Genomic DNA, 13,163 nt, shown 5'->3' with positions numbered 1-13,163 from the left:
CAAGCACTCAGAAGAACGCCTGAAACAGCACATGTTAGAGCATTAGCCATTGTTACCATTCAGTGTCAGAAAGATTCTAATTCCTTTTGTCACTGCAAAATAAATCACCATGTGTTTTGCCGTCTGGTCTCATAAGAGATCGGCAAGCTGGGAAGGAGGGTCCCAAAGAGACCCTGGAGGCTGAGGGTATTGATGGATGATGTCAACTGCCCGCATTCAGCACAGGCCCCAGTGACGCCAGTGTGAGTGGCATTTACCTGGCTGAGCTCAGGTTTTGATCCGGCCACTGGAACTTGAAGGACACCAGGCATGGGTAATTTCCACCGCTAAGTACCAAAAGGTGTTTTTATCTTTAGTCACCTGGGCGAGGGCCCTCTTGCCCTCACCCACCCTGGAGTCTCTCCCATCGCTGACCCCTTGGAGGCGGGGCTAGAGAATGGACAGAGAGCAGGGGAGACTCAGAGATTGGGCAAGAAGTTTGATTTCCAACGTGAAAGCTGGACTTTTGAAAAGTTAAGTGACAGTCCAATGATTTGGTTTTCGGGCCACATACAAGTACCCCTGTGGTTCAAATAGCCATTAAAATATGCCACAGTCTGGATTTCCTGCCACGATCGAATCACGCGCCGGGGAGGTTCTTCGAGTTACCATTGCTTTCTGTCTTTCCATCGTGGTCATGTGGGTGGAAATCCGTGGCTTCTAGCACGTGGATCAACACAGGCCACGCTACTGGCACAGCCTGGTCCACACCACTGGAACTCGCCGATCCCTGGGAGGCCATACGGGGTGCGGATGTCACCCACAACTTCTGGCCACCAGCAGTTCCCTTCTCTCCCCTGGAGAAGCAGAGCATAGACGCAGGACCAGCTTCTGCTCTAGGCTGGGGCTTGGGGGCAATGGTGAGGCAGACCCGCCAGCCCCAAAACTCCAACAGAAGCCGGAGTAACCGTCGGGCTGTAAGACCACGGGAGAGGCTCCACATCTGTCTCCCCAGCTGCGCCCTTCGTGTCTCAGCACAGTGCCAGGCGCTCAAAGCTACTTGGTGAATGAACACTCCTCAGGGAAGGCTACGGTTTCATTCAAAACTACATTCTGGAGTCATTCCACACGGGTTCATCATCCCGGGAAGGGGTGCGTAAGAGAACGAACATTTTGGAAACCCTTACGTGGTGCACGGAAGCCTGACATGTTATTTCCTGAATCCCTTTAACTCTGAGAGGTGGATAAGCTCATCTCTGATTATAGATGGGACACAGAGACTCAGAGAGGCCCGATCCTTGGTCCTGAGTCTGAGTGCTGCCAGGGAGGCGGGCAGGGGCTCAAGTGCCGCTTGCCTGCGCTTCTGTTACAAAATGGTCTCGGGGCGCCCGGGCGGCTCAGTCGGTCAAGCGGTGAAGTGTCTGACTCTCGATTTTGGCTCAGGTCGGGATCTCACAGTGTGTGGGATTGAGCCCCGCGTTGGACTCTGTGCTGACAGTGCAGAGCCTGCTTGGGATTCTCTCTCTCTCTCTCTCTGCCCCTCCCCGACTCATGCTCTCTCTCTTAAAAAAAGAAACATTAAAAAATAAATAAAATGGTCTCAGAGCCACAGCCTGAAAGCTCATTTACAGGACAGAAGGTACCAGATCCTCCCCTTCCATATGCCCCCCCAAATAAAACCAGGAGAGGCCTCCTTTCAGGTGTGTTTTCTTTATATTCCTAACCCAAGCGGGTCTTACTCCCAGGGTCTGAGTATAGTTGAGAGCTACCTACCGGCACAGGCCGGAAAATAATCACATCTCTGCTGTGCTCATTCGGGCTCCGGTTTGCTGATGGATTGACTTTCCTGTTTTGTTTCCTGGACTGCACTTATTTTCCTGAGTGGGGGGGGGGGGGGGTCAGCCGGGTCTGGGTGATGGATATGCCCACGCTCTGCTCCTCTAAAGCCCGTGTTAACAGCAAACAAGCCCTCTGAGGAAGGTTCTATCCACTCTGTGTTCTTTGGCTTGGAATGCCAGAGACCGCTCACGTCAAGGCACGCGTATCAGTGGGATGAAAAGGGTCGGGCAGCAAAGGCTGGCCTCAGGAGGGCAGCCAGCCAGCAGAGATCAGGGGGCCACACGGGGAAGGACACAGCAGAGGTGCTGGAAGGCAGTGGAGATAAGACGCTCATCCCTGCACCGGCACGGACACCGGGGAGTCGCAAAGGTGCCCCGGGGGAGTGGGGGGGGTGGTTCCAGAGCTGAGACTCTGTGGGCAGCTGCAATCCCCAGAAGCCAGGAGAGCCCTTTGGGGGAATCAGCGTACCTTCGGTTCCCTCCAGGGCAGCTCTGGATTCAATTGCTGGCCTCACACAGAGACAGGGTGAGAAGCCTGTCCCCACTTCTTTACCAAGCAGAGCAGATGATGGACTTTTCACCACTCTACCCTCCATCTGGAAGCACGCGCCCCCCCCCCCCCAACTCCACCTCTCATGCTCCCTCTTATTTCAAGCCCTAACCAAATGTCTTCTCCAAGCCAATCAATGAGGCAGCCATTCCGTGCACTGCACCTGTGTTCTGGACGCACTGCTATAATCACACTGTGTCACAGGAAGCTGTTTCACACACCCGTCTGGGCCCCAGACCCTGAGCAACTTGTGCTTCTAGCGCCTTCTGTGCACTTAGCATGGTAGGTGTGTAATAAATGGTTGCTGGGTGAAAAACTGTAACCTACTAATAACAATTATTTGCCCCTGCTGTGGGCAAGCCCTGCAGCAAGGCTTCTGTGCGGATGACCTCGGTGAAAAGCCCTAGGACAACCCTCCGTGGCAGGTACCATTCTTCCTCCCATTTGACACAAGAGGCCATATGGCCAGAGAGGTTAAGTAACTTGGTCTCAGGTCACACAGTGAGCGAGTGGCAGAGACAGGACTCCAGCCCAAGCAGGTGCGGGTGGCTCCTGAGTGTGCCGGCCACGGTGCGATGCTGCCTCTCCAATAATGAGCAGAGCAAGTGCAGGGAGGGGGGGGTGGGGGTGGGAGGAGGTCACTGTACCCGGAACTGGTTGGAAGCAAAGTGAAAGGCCCAAGAGGCAGGCCCTGCTATCGCCCATGTTTTTGGGGTGGCTTTGCTCTCATCTGACACCACCCGGCCCAACAGGTTAGGGGACCAGGCTCCCGGTGTGTTCAACTGTCTAGTGCTACTTAGAGCCCCCGGTCTGGTCATGGGGACACGTGGCGATCAGGGAACGGAGAGTGCAAAATCACGGACCCAGGCTGCCTGACAGCTCCGGAGGGAGGCCAGAAGAAGGGCTGCTTTCTGTCCCAGGCTAAGCCCCTGTCCCCCAGGCACGCCCCCGCTAGACACCCCTGGGCTCCCCCTCCCCTTCCTCATTCTAAGTCCAGACTGCCCTTCACAGATCCCCTTCGCTGGCTGCGACCAGCTCCCCCTGAGCTCACGAGCACACGTGTTACTAGACCATCGAACCACTCACTCTGCATCCATTTCTCACGTTCCTGCCACAATGCTGTTTGCTCTAAATCCCCGGATCTCAAACTTTCAAAAACACAGGAATCCACGGGGCAGGTAGAGGGCTTGGACCTGCACGTTAAAATGCAGATTCTGGGGCCCAGCTCCCAGAAATCCAATCTGTGCCACAGGCCAGGAAGTCTGCATTCTTAACAACTCACCCAGGCGACTCACCCGGGAAGAAACACTGTTTAAAACCTCAGTGGTTAATTACTGGATGACAATAACCCTTCACGAGTATATAGTTTCTCATATAGGTAGGCCCCTTACTTCTTCTTGCTGGACTATCTCAACAACTGATAAAAGGGTCTGGACAGGAGGCACGGGTACCACTGCCCAGATGACAAAGGAGAAGTTCAAAGATCTGCTGGTTCAAGGTGATAAAGCAAGTCAGACAGGAGGCAAGATCAGACTGCCCGGCCCTGTCACTCCAGCCATGATTCTGTCTGTCAGCATATCTAAACCCCCCCCCCCCCCGCCTTTTTTCTTTCTTGCTATTAATTCTCTACATTAATTCTAGAAACTGAAGGTAACAATCAGGGATAAATAATAAGAGGAAAATAAAAATTGTCCAAACTGCTGTTACCCAGAGATAATTATTAATGTTTTGGTATATTTTCCCAGCTTTGTTCTAATGTCTTGATTGCTATTATACTGTTTTGTAAACCACATTTTCCAACAACCAGAAACAAGGATAGTATTGCTTTAGTTGGTACTTGAAAGGACAGAAAGACACTGGCTGTCTACTTTGTCCCTTCCTGTCCCCTGCCTTCCTCGGTGGATGCTGCCCCTTCATGCTCTCCCCCTTCCCTCCAGCAATTATTTTTTTAAAGATTTTTTTTTAAAAAAATGTTTAATGTCTATTTATTTTTGAGAGAGAGAGACAGAGCATGAAGTGGGGAGGGGCAGAGAGAGAGGGAGACACAGAATCCAAAGCAGGCTCCAGGCTCCGAGCTGTCAGCACAGAGCCCCATGTGGGGCTCGAACCCACGAGCCGTGAGAATATGACCTGAGCTGAAGTCGGATGCTTAACGGACTGAGCCACCTAGGTGTCCTTCTAGAAACTGTAGGAACAAGTAGCACCCGGGAGGCCACCTTCCTGGGCAGGGGTGGGGCCTCTGGATGTTCAAGCTGTTGAGGAAAGGACTTCAGGAAACTACAGGGGTCTCCACTGGTTTCTTGAACAACCCAGGGGGACAACAGCACACTGAAACTAGCACTTTCCCAAGGACATAGCGAAATGCAGAGCGCTCTGAAGAACTGGGAACTGGGACTCAAAATCCATCATAACCTCAGACGGAGGCGTGGCTGGTGTCCGGGGTGCCTGTTCCAGGTCTATCTCCCGACTCCTTGCTTCTGAAAGGAGCGAGAACTCATTGGCGATGCAAACTGACCTCACTACGTTTCTTTCTTCCTTTTTTAAAAAGGAACTTAGGGTTGAAGACAGTTTAATTGTTCCACAGATGCTTCTGAATTGACCAGAAACTGTGTGTGTTGGGGCGTCTGCTAACCGTAGGTACGTCTGACTTCCTTTTTACTTTTACTCTGAAATCCAGCGTGGATCCCCCAGGGCCTTGATTAACTTGTAGTCACAGCTTTGGGGAAATTTTAAGGCCAACTCTGAAGAGACTTGCAAATTAGTTCCTGCCAGACTTCTGAATAGCAACTGATTACAATCTCTAATTATTTTTAAAGGAACTACTTACTCAATTAGAGTGACAGCCCATGAATGGGATGTGAAAATCCTTTTGATGGAGAGCAGTGAGAAATCATAGCTATTTATTATTTTTATTATTATTATTGTTTTCTAGAATCATGTGATGTCTAGAGGCCATCAACTCGTTCAATACTGGCTTTTACCCCAACACATTCCAGAAGGCATGTGCTCTATGCCTGAATCCACTTCTCCTCCTCTTTTACTCACTGACTCCTGTAATGTCAGGCTTTTATAATATGATGCTTCCTGGGGGGACTTTCCTGAGCCTCTATACTCCTCCTTCACAGCACTTCTGTGTTTCTGTGACCATTTGCTTGTCCTCTGTGTATGTCATGTTCGCCGCTGTGTCCTCAGCACCTAGAATACTGCCTGGCACATACGAGGCACTCAACAAACATCTATTGAATAAGACTGAATAAAAGGGTCTGGAGGGGCACGTGGGCGGCTCAGTCGGTTGAGCGTCCAACTCCTGATTTCGGCTCAGGTTATGATCCCACGGTTGTGAGATCAAGCCCTACGTTGGGCTCTTCACTGAGTATGGGCCTGCTTAGGATTCTCTCTCTCTCTCTCTCTCTCTCTCTGCCTCTCTCCCCTGCTTGTGCTCTCTCAAAAAAGAGAAAAAAAAGTTCAAAAGAAGGGATTAGAGAATGTAATCTTTCCTCCTTGGGTTCCGAGTATAGATTTCTATTGAAACTTGATAATAAAAGCACATTGACTCATTCATTCGTTCAACATTTAGGCATCTGTAGCGTGTCAGGTGGCAGTCTGGACATCTCCAGTCCATCACCATCCAAGGTACCGCTCCAGGGTTTGTGGCGAACCTGCTCCCCGGAGCCCACCCACTCCCATTGGCCATTTTGTCGGCTCCATAGCCCCGCAAGGTCAGGCTTGGAGAAGGGAATTTCTGTTTGCATTGGTAGAACTCCAGTCACCTGAGCAGTTACAGCACTTCCCTGGCTCTGATGTCAGCTCGTGGCTAGGTCAACACATTTGTGGCTCTTCAGAGTATTGAATGGGGTGAGCTGGGAGCAAGGTGTGACCTTCAAGGGTCTTCAACAAAAGACCCTGGGGGTATAACACAAAGTGTGAACAATCAAGATCTTAGGAACCCCAACAACTGGCAGGGGGTGGGGAGTAGGCACCATTCATTCCAGAAAATTCTAAAAATGTCATTTGTCACTGCCACGTCTACATCACCACTTGGTGGGTGAGGAGGGGAGGTGGGGCCAAATAAGTGCTGATCTGGTTCCTTCTAAATCCCTAGAGACCTGTCCATAGCTACGCTGGTCACCTGAGGTAACTCGGTGGCTCAGCAAAACTGCGAGTGGGCAAAAGTGTCCTTCTTCATCATACTAACCGTCTGACGTGTCCTAGGTTTGTTCCTAATCTCTTCCCTATTCCAGCCACCCAAATTTACCCGCCCCATATCCTCCTCTTTCAGAGCCCTGAGTTCTGCTAGACAGATCAGGAGATTGTTGAGACACAGCAAACCGTGCGAATGGCACACACTCCATTCGGCACTGTATTCTGCTCACCCACAGCCGAGCCCAGTTAAAACATACACGACTAGAACATTCTTGAGAAAATGTACTCTAATGTCTCAGCAGGTTTACAGCAGCCTTTGATGCCCCCCCCCCCCTCCCAAATCCTAGCCCATTACACCAATACACCAGGCTTGCCCTCCCTAGACAATTCCATCCTGGAGGAGGGCTGCTGAGCTCCTCTGTCTGGGGGGTGGCCCGGGGTGTGTAGAGATGGGAAGGCAGATACATGCCACCCCGCTCGTTTTCCACTCCCACTGGCCCCACATCACTGGGATTCTCCGGTTTGCTTTGTGGAAACGGCCCATTTTTAGTTCACCGTAGCAGGTACTAATCCCAGCCCTCTGGTTTATGCCACAGTCTTTTAATTACAAGGCCCTTAGGTTTCCATTTTAACCCAGCTGCCTTGCTTTTCTCTTAGAACCACGGAGGGGCAGGTCCAGCGTCTACTCGAGCTTGGACTCAACACCCCGGGGGACACCCCGCTGGTCACAGAGACCACCCAGAACCCAACTGCTAAACGGTCTGTCAGATAATGAAAAGGACAAAAACTCCTTTGAACTTTGAAGCTGGACTTAAAGGATGAAACAGTCTCTGGGTACGTAGTTTGCTACGGATTTTAGATGAGACACTAAGAACCCCGCCTGAAATATGTAATTATTTCTCTCTGCCGTGAGGGGAGGGGACATATTTGTTTTCTACCCCGTCCTCTGGGTGACGGAGGCCTCGCTGAGAAGGCCTTCATCGCAGGCACTGTTCCTGCCAAACCTACTTCACTGGCTTCAGGGATGGGCAACAAGGGAGTGATGGCTTGAAGAACCAAGAGGCTTCTTCTGCTGCCCGGTCACATCTGGTTTGTTCAAGATGGCAGTCGTAATGTGGTGAGGAAATATTCCGTGTACCGTTTCCATCGGCCTCTGGGAACCATACAGACGGCCCCACCTAGCTTCACCTGCCCAGGGATAATCCGTCCGGGGAGACTTGACCTGGGGCTGGCCTGTGGAACCCTGCTTGCCCCCAACCGCCTCCAAAGAAACCCCTGGTTTGTAGAGGATGGTAAGAACAGGGGTACGGGGAGACCAAGATAGGAAGTCAGGCTCTGCCACAGAATGGCCGTGTGACCCTGCACAGGCTACTTAGCTTTTCTGAGTCCTGAGAGTCATTAGCCAGGTAGGGCAAAGAACACCTGCTTCTCATAGCTGTGAGCATTAGGTGAGAAGACTTACATGGGTGTCTTGTGCTGGGAGACACAAGGGAGGTACACTTCAGAATTAAAAAAATATACATTAATAGCTTTATTGAGGTATAATTTACACTTCTGATTTCGAAAGCCACCTTAGAACTGTTTAGATCCACTTAGATCCAATTTAGAGTTGAGGAAATGGAGACCCAGAGGGGTACGGTGATTTGCCCGAGGTCACACAGCATTTCAGCGAGGCTGGGGTGAGCGGCCAGACTGCTGTCTTCCTGTCCTGGCATCACAGCCTAACGCTCGTTAAGTACGTGGTTCTCTTTAATTCATAAACGAAAGAAACTCACGAAAATAATTAAAGAAGAGTTACCACCGATTCAACCCGTACTGTGCTTGGGCTCTACAGGTACCGCTGTTTAACCTTTCACCATTTCATGAGGAAGGTGCTGTCATCATCCATATTTTAAGATGAAGAATTGAGGGGTGCCTGGGTGGCTCAAATTGAGCACCTGACTTCCGCTCGGGTCGTGATCTCGTGGTTCGTGAGTTTGAGCCCCGCGTTGGGCTCGCTGCTGTCAGCGCGGAGCCCGGAGCCTGCTTTGGATTCTCTGCCTCGCTCGCTCTCTGCCCCTCCCCCACTCGCACTCTTTCAAAAATAAATAAACGTTAAAAAAAAAAAAAAGAGGCAGAATTGGGGATCAGAGAGCTGAGTAGCTCGCCCAAGGTCACACAGGTATTTGATGAGTCCGACACCAGAACCCGCATCCCTAATGTTGACACCGTGCCACCACCTGTAGTTGTCAAGTGCAAAGATAAAGGGAACGAGACCCCGGTCGCCTCTCACGGAAGCTCGCCAGATTTAGCAAAGAAAATTCAAAACACCACTGAAATCGGAATTTCAGATAACTTTGGTATGGATATGTCCCAAATATTGCACAGGACACACTTATACTAAAACATTATTCATTGTTTATCTGAAATTCCACTTTGGGTGTCCCGTATTTATCTGTCAACCCTACGGTAACATGATGTGTTCCTCGAGGCAAGCCTCGTTGCCTCTTCTGGTCTCCATTTCTCTCCTGTAAAAGGACAGGACTGACCACAGCTGACCTCCAAGGCTCCGTAACGGAGTGCACAGGTGGAGGGAAGGACGGAGGGAGCCCGCCGGTGACTGTTCTAAGCAGAGACCAGCCCAGGAAATCTACACCGAGGCCTCAAAGGTGCAGGACAAGGCCTGAGGGCAAGGTCCCTGCTCCTGGCAGCTTCTCTCTGACCCTTGGGGACAAATGCTTTAGTAAGGGCGTAAACTCCCTGGGCAGTGCCGGGAGCAGAAAACCACCCGGAGTTCTTGTGCGCACGCGCGTTTAAATTGTGGCACGGTATACATGACACGAAATTTGCCACCTTAACCATTTTTAAGTGTATAGTTGAGCACCATGAAATATAGTCCCTCTGTTGTGCAGACAAACACTGTCTCTGGAGATGTGTCCCCTCCCCAAACCAGAACTCTTCTCCAGTGAATACTAACTTCCTCAGTCCCTGGCACTACCCCCCCCCCCCCTTCTGCTCTCTTTCTGAACTTGACTGTTGTAGGTCCTTAGTGTGCTGGAAACACACACAGTGCTTGTCCGTCTGCATCTGCCCTACTGCACTTAGCAGAATGTCACCAACGTGCAGCCACGTGGTAACGTGTCACAGACCCTCCTTCCTTTTTAAGGCTGAACAGAGGTTACTTTATGTAACGTTCTCTCTCCGGGGAAGAAATGCAGAAAACGCCCCAATGCACCCACTCAGTCTTCTGGGCTCTGAGGACGGAGCTCCTTTCCAGGGAGGGCTGCTGAGGTCACAGCCATCAGGGGCTCTTGGGGGCAGGGTGACGGAGATAGCCCCCTGCCCAGAATCTACCCTGGACCCCCATGGGCTTATAGGACTCCCCGCCTCCCAGGGGGCACTCCTCTCCGCGCCAAAGACCTGGCAATAAGCCAGAGGCAGATATACGAGGTACTCCAAGGAGGCTTTATTGCTGCTCTGACAATACGACTGGAACAGGGAGTGATTTACTGAGGGCGAGCACTGGGGAGGGAACAGACCCAGTTCGCACTTGGAAGCAGGCCACAGGCCGAGGGAGCCTGCAGAGTCAAGGGCAGTGCAGGCACGCGGTACAGCCTGTCCGTGCCTCAGTTGTGCCACCAGTAACGGTGCCAACAGGGAGCACCCAGAGGGTGGCTGAGGCTTTGTCAGCCGCATACCGCGGTCCCCGGCAGACAGCAGGCCCTCACGGAAGGCAGCTGTTTTCCGGAAGGTGGGGGTGAGCCGGTGGTGCTCAGAAGACAAAACCCCAAATCGGAGGGGAGTGTCGGGAAGTCTGTTAACGGGCTTCAGGGGACAGGATTCACGTAGATTAAAAAGGGGACCTCTTTCGTAAAAAATCAATTAAATAAAACGGGAGAGTCAGACAAGCCCCCTGCCTCAGGAGGTTTCGTCTGGTGAGAGGCCCACGGGCTGCCCTCTGAGCCACTGGGGTGTCCGCGTTCCTCGGTGCACCAAGGGGGAAACAGCTCCCCGGGTTCAAAGGGCCTGAACCCCCCAATGTTTGGCTGGGCGTTTCATTTACCAAAACGTTGGGGTTTTTTGACAAAAGCACATGTATCTCCAACACCTGTGCACTGGCTCTCTCAGAAAGGAGACCCTGGGACTCAGCAGAAGTGGAGCGATGACCCGCTCACCTCCCGACTCAAAGCTTGTGCAGGCCGCGATGTGCTAAGTCTGGGTTTTTACAGGAGAATAAGTGAGGAGTAGAGGGGAGTCAGAGGGAGAGGAACAGGGGAGGCACTGACCTCCCTGCCTATGAGCATCACCCCACCTTGAAGACAGGCTGCTGGCCTCCCAGCCCCGGGGGAAGGGAAGAGAAAGGACACTGCTTGAGCACCCACTGCGTGCCTGGTCTCGTGCCTTCCATTCACCTTTGAGTCCTGCCTCTGCTGCGACCTCTTGCTGTGTGACCCTGGGCCAGCTGTGAACCTCTCTGTTTTTCTCACTGGCTGGTGAGAGGGAGACCTTCATGAGTAAACACACAAAGTGCTTACCACAGCATCTGGGATACCGTAAGCATTCAAGAAGCATCAGCTCTTATCCCACCGCAAATAAAGTCCTGATACACATCCGCTGCCTTGTTATCGTTGTGACTGATACTGCTGACTGTCAGCACAACTCCTGTGGGAGATGATACAACCTTCATGTCACAGATAAGGAGACTGAGGCTCAGCGCGGTTGCACAGGGCTGGAGTGGGGATTCAGGCCAGGTATGTCTGGTTCTCTTGGAAGAATCTCGTGGTGAGATGTCTGCCCCAGCAAGAGTCTGACCAGGCCCCCCAGCACCGCACCCCTGAGAACTGAGGGACAAAGGCCAAGAAAGTTATTAGCCCCAGACACACATGAACCCTTCCTGTAATACACTTTGGTTTGTCAGTGGCAGGTGTACAACTCTTAAGAGTTCTGGAAAGATGCTTTCTCCATCTCAGCCTCTGAAAGGTCTCGGCTAACTTTTCACAATGTTTCACTGCCAGGGTTTTTGAGAAAAGCCCCGGGTATCAGGAGGAAGCAGAGGGAGAGGGACTGCAGAGGAGGGAGGGACCGTCTTTCCTTCTGAAAGATGTGGGCAAAGAGCCCCGAAGCGAGGCTGGAGAAGAGACTCGGACGGCAGGAAGCCAGAGGCACCAGCATGCGGCCACCAAAGCCCATCATCTCCCACGAGCAGAGACGGCGGCGCTCCAGAGGTAAAATTCATCGCCACCACTTTTAAAGGCATTGGGAAGTCATGACTCATCTACTTGAAACAGATGCACATATGCTGGGTTTCATAAAGCAAATCTAGCCCACCCGAGTACTGCAGCACACTACAGTATGAGAAATACACAAACAGCCACGGTTGGGAGAGCGCTTCTCTTGAGCTTCCCAGCAGCCAAGGTATAAAGGGAAATGTGATGGGGCATGAAACCTTCCACCTCCAACGAAGTTGAAAACGCACAGGAATGAGAGTTGATACCGGACTGGTTGTAGGCTCTGCAATTTGCAGACCTTGTGACCTCAGGCAATACTCAAACCTCCAATTCCTGTTTCCTCATTGTAAGCTTCCTCTTAATAACACCTTTGCCATTTAGGTCAAATAAGACGTGGGAGTGCTTTGAAAATTATTAAATATCTCACGCAAATCTTACTACTACTGATGGTGAAGTATTTACAGTAGTTCTTCAGAAGAAATGAGCTGTTTTTCAGTGCCAGCTGTTTTTGAGGTATAGTTTGGAAAACATTCCATCACATGACTCCTTCTACAAGGGCCACTGGATAACAGAAAGGACGGCTGCAATAACCACCATTTTTGAGCATTAATTAGGTGCCAGGCACTTAACACCCATCTGAGTTTGAATGAGTTAATAAGCAGAACCACTTAACCTCATTTTGCCTTCACAGACATTCCAGATATGGGCACTATTAGTATTCCTATTTTTCTAGAAATGGGGACACGGAGACATGGACCAATCATATTCTCTCCCCCATGAACACGGCACTGAGGATCAGAGAGATGGGGCGAGCCAGCAGCGGGCACTCGACCCATATGGAAATGAAGGCTCTGGACTGAAGGCGCCATTTTGAGGTGGCTGTGAGTGAGTGAGTGAGAGAGAGAGAGAGAGAGAGAGAGAGAGAGAGATGGAGGGAGACAGATGCAAAGACACAGAAACAAGTAGTAGAGGCTCAAGGGTCCAGAGGGAGCACTGTGGAGTCACAGCCTAGTCCTGAAGGGGTGGGGGCAGAGCAGGGGCAGGCACAAACCCAAACACCCTTTCTGCCCCAGTTTGCCCTTCCAACACATTCCCTTTCTGTTTTAGCAGGACAGGATGGGTTCCGGTCCTTTACAAGCAAGCATGTCCCAGGAATGGATGGATGGCAAAACCCAGGCAACGAGAGTGGCCGAGGAGCCCCTGGGGGCAGGCAGAGTGACGGCGCACCAGATGGCACTTCTCCCCGTCCCTTATGCTCCTCGACCCCCAGAATGCTGCGCCCAAGAACCCAGGCTCATTAAGGGAGGCAAGAGGAGACAGACGCCCGGTCTAGAATACGGACGGTCGTTTTCAAAAGCCCCAAAGCGACGCGGCATCTGACCAGCTAACTGCACCCCACACTTCCTGTTTGTGTGAACTTGTTCTGTTTTTTTCCAATTAGAGTGC

At 51.6% G+C, this 13,163-nt stretch overlaps 1 protein-coding gene across 3 annotated transcripts in view; it reads right to left on the bottom strand.

The window, feature by feature from the left end:
* The window catches only part of CHST11 (carbohydrate sulfotransferase 11), a 269,883-nt gene that overhangs the window by 27,842 nt on the left and 228,878 nt on the right, over window positions 1-13,163 (bottom strand). The gene's annotated exons all lie outside the window — the stretch shown is intronic.

The sequence above is a fragment of the Lynx canadensis genome, chromosome B4 (genome assembly GCF_007474595.2).
Source record: "Lynx canadensis isolate LIC74 chromosome B4, mLynCan4.pri.v2, whole genome shotgun sequence".
NCBI classification, from domain to species: Eukaryota; Metazoa; Chordata; class Mammalia; order Carnivora; family Felidae; genus Lynx; species Lynx canadensis.
This window is presented reverse-complemented; position numbering and strand designations above follow the sequence as displayed.